Consider the following 4,192-nt stretch of genomic DNA (forward strand, 5'->3'; position numbering starts at 1 on the left):
TGGAATCTCCCCTGTCTGCCATGATTTTTCAAAGATCATAGCTAAAGGCTCAGATACCTCCTCTATCAGCTCCTTGAGTATCCTGGGATGCATTTCATCAGGACCTGGTGACTTGCTGACATCTAACTTTCCTAAGTGACTTTTAACTTGTTCTTTGTGTATCCTATCTTCTAAACTTACCCTCTCTCTGCTTGTATTCACTACGTTAGGCACACCTCCAGACTTCTCGGTGAAGACCGAAACAAAGAAGTCATTGAGCATCTCCGCCATTTCCAAGTTTCCTGTTACTGCTTCTCCCTCCTCAGTAAGCAGTGGGCCTACCCTGTCCTTGGTCTTCCTCTTGCTTTTAATGTATTTATAAAAAGTCTTCTTGTTTCCCTTTATGCCTGTAGCTAGTTTGATCTCATTTTGTGCCTTTGCCTTTCGAATCTTGCCCCTGCATTCCCGTGTTGCTTGCCTATAATCATCCTTTGTTAGTTGTCCTAGTTTCCATTTTTTATATGACTCCTTTTTTATTTTGAGATCGTGCAAGATCTCCTTGTTAAGCCAAGCTGGTCTTTTGCCATATTTTCTATCTTTCCTACACAGTGGAATTGTTTGCTTTTGGGCCCTTAACAACGTCCCTTTGAAATACTTCCAACTCTCCTCAGTTGTTTTTCCCTTCAGTCTTGCTTCCCATGGGACCTTACCTACAAGTTCTCTGAGCTTATCAAAATCTGCCTTCCTGAAATCCATTACCTCAATTGTGCTGGTCTCCCATCTTGTGCACATCTTGTGCAAGGGTTCTTGTGCAAGAAAATGTCCACACTGCCCTGTGCGAGCTGTGCTTTTGTGCAGTAACATCCATGGCAGTGTGGATGGTCGTTGTGCAAGAAAGCTCGGATGGTTATTTTGGCCAGAGAGCTTTCTAAAGCAAGAAATCCATGTCCAGCGTCCACACTGCCCTCTTGCACAAGGGCTCCTGCCCAAGAGAGCTTACACCTGTTAAAAAAGAGCATTGCTCTGGCACAAGAAGCTCTCTCTTACCATGCCGTACTGTAAATCTTCGTGCTCAAGAGCGGGTGGACAGTGTGGACACTTTCCGGAAAAACAGCCATTTTTGCACAATAACCCGCCATTGTAGACATAGCCCAAGAGTTTCCAAATGGATTCCTTGAGGATCCCCTCCATGATTTTCCTGGGGGCTGAGGGGAAGCTGGCCGGTCTCTCGTTCCATGGATCGTCCTTCAGACTCTTACTATAGAGGGGCACCACATTTGACTATTTTCAGTTCTCTAGGATCTCCCCCCAACTGCCACAATCCCTCGCCCGGATACTGCTGCAGGCCCTGTCTTTGAAACTGTGGCGTTTCGGAGGGTCCCACAGGCGATCGGACACATTCTTGTTTGGAGCAGGGGGAGACTCGGGCTCAGGGACGTGTCCGAGCTGACACTGTTACCCCAGTAAGAAGGAAACACTCGCTCTTCTCTCTCCAGCGGGGACCCTGACATGCAACGTGTGCTTGGGCCCAACGGAGGCCTGCGATGTGGCTCCAGGGACTTGCCAAGACGATCAGGCGACAGGCGGCTGCCTCTCCATGGCAGAAGAAATTTCCCTGGGTAGGTGACGTTGCCTTCACCCCGGCACATCTTACCCTGCCTCTGTCCCCACCGTCACCAACAGACGAAGCCCCAACACAGTCCCTCCCGTAGCCCCGGCACTTGGCAAACCATACTCAGGCCGGGTGCGGCGCTGGGTTGATTCTGGAAACGTTCCAATTTCTGATGCAGTGACTGGCAGGCCGGTCAGTCTGGAGGCCTGGCCCCACTGGTCAGCTGCAAAGCTCCCATTGACTTCACGGGCCCAATTTCACCCCCTGGGCGCTACTGATGGGATTTCATCCATTGGGCTTTCAAGCACCCAGGGGCTGGCTGCACGGCAGCAAGCGAAGCTGCACCGGGGAAAAACGCACTTTCTGAGGGGGGTGGGAAAGGAGACTGGGGATGGGATCCCTTCTGCCTGGCCGGCTGCTCCCAAAGCCTGGCTAATGCCCTAGGTCACCAGCTCAGAGCCGGGGCCCTTCCTCCCATGCTTTTTTCCTGTTCATAGCATGGTAAATCAAAATTGTTTTTCCACTTTGACTGGTAGATGTCAAACAAACCTTCTCCCTGTTCAACTCCCCAGCACCTCAGGCTGGTGGATTTCACCAGTTCCCTTCAGTTCCCGCACTTTGTCCTTTGACGTGGGAACCCGAGTTACAGACCCAGTTTGGCTCATCCTGCCACTGACCTAACGGGACTGAACGGCCCTTCCACTCCCCCTGTAGGGATGATGCGCAGCCCCCACCAGCTTTACTGGGATTGGTCGTTATCCAGCCACCTGTCTGCAAACCTGCCTCCCTATTCATTCCCCACCACGCCCACCCGCCCGCCTGCCTCTGTATTTTCTGTTTTGCTTTTCTTCATGTGACAAAGACGGGATGAAGCAGACGTTCTTCTCCAAGCAATGTCTCAGCGGCTATAGCAGTGACATAAAAGGCCCCTTCTCTTTCACCGTGGGGAAGGACCAGTACGTGAGGATCAATGTCCTACAATGCAACACAGATTTGTGCAACTCGGTCGCACCTCAAGGTACGTTGTGGGTCTGTTTGATTTGTCCCTATTTCAGGGCACGGCCCCATGAACAATTACAGGGTGTAAGCTGCATGTGACTCTAGCTCTCTGTGTGCCCCAACTGATGAACACGTGTCAGCGGGATGAGCGCTCTGGAAGGGCATTAGCTCAAAGCTCAGCAATAAACGGCTCCCATGTGTCAGCTGGGTGCACATGGACAGCGAGGTCAATGGACCGTCACAGGGAAGAGTCACACTCCAGCCGCTCCGCACACCCCATCTCCCTTGGTACAGTTGGACTGTTCATGTGGACAAGTCCCAGCACAATTGTATTTGTTTCCTTTTCTTCCCTGTATTGCCCCAAACTCCAATTCCTCATGTGTCATTTCTATCTCCAGTGAAATCCCTGTAGCTGACGGGTCTCCGCGCGGGGGGAAGAAGACTCAGGGCCTGTTTGCCTTCCAATGGGCGAGGGCTGCATGAAAAAGAGGCAGTAGCCTCCTGGACAGACTCAAAACTAAACTTCCCAGAAACTATCGGCTCCCCCTTCACGCTCGCTGGGATCCAGAACTGAGCCAGTGCGGCCGTCCCAGACAGAGGGAGAAAAGCCGCCCGGCTGCAGGGAGGGGCCTACACATACTCAGAGAGGCAGAGCCCAGCCCCCAGTTGGGATGAGCTTCAACCTATCCTGTCACCATCTATTTGTGTTGTATCCCAGTGAAATCCTTCCAGCCTGCGGCTCTCCGGGCGGGGGTAGAACAGTCGGGGCCCATTTCCCATCAGACGGGCGGGGGCTGCATGCGAAGGAGGGAGCAGCTACTGGGACAGGTTCAAATCTAAACTTCCCGGCACCTATCGGCTCCCCCTTCACACTCGCCGGGATCCAGAACTGAGCCAGTGCAGCCGTCGCCGACTGTTGTGTCCCAGACAGACGGAGAAATGCCCCCAGTTGGAACAAGGGCAGGACCCAGCTCCCAGTTGGAACAAGGCTTAACACACCCGGTAACCGTCTCTCTGTCTTTGTTCTCAGTGTCCCTGGACACCACCCCGAACGGGCTGCAGTGCCCAACCTGCTTTGCTCTGGGCTCCGCTGCCTGCAACAGCCAAGTCACCCCCTGCACAGGGCAGGAGACCTATTGCATGGATTACACTGGCGAGCTGAGCAAAGGTAACTTCTCCCAGCTGGTCCGGGGAGGGAAGGCGGGGAGGTGCTCAGGAATGTCCTGCTCCCAGAGCTCTCCTGGGAGTTGGTGGGATCTGGAGTCTGTGCGGAGCCCTGGGTGGGTGGGGCTGTCAAGACGGGTTCTGGCTGGAGGGAAGAAGAGAGGAATTGGGCCGTTTCCTTTCCAGCTCAGCTCCCCGCCCCAGTGATGCCGCCCTGCTCTGGGGGCGATGGCAGCGGGAGGGGTGTGATGTTAGGGATGCGGAGCTAGGTAAAGAACCCAGGAGTCCAGACTCCCACTCCCCACAGCTCTAACCACTAGTCCCCACTCCCCGATGTCTAGGGTGGAGATAAGCTGCTGTTGCTCAGTGAGGCGGCTCCTGCTCTCAATGTGTGCCCAGGGCTTTTGAGACAGTTAACAAAGAACTGAACTGGGTGGC

This window comes from Pelodiscus sinensis, chromosome 24 (assembly GCF_049634645.1).
Source record: "Pelodiscus sinensis isolate JC-2024 chromosome 24, ASM4963464v1, whole genome shotgun sequence".
Taxonomy (NCBI): Eukaryota; Metazoa; Chordata; order Testudines; family Trionychidae; genus Pelodiscus; species Pelodiscus sinensis.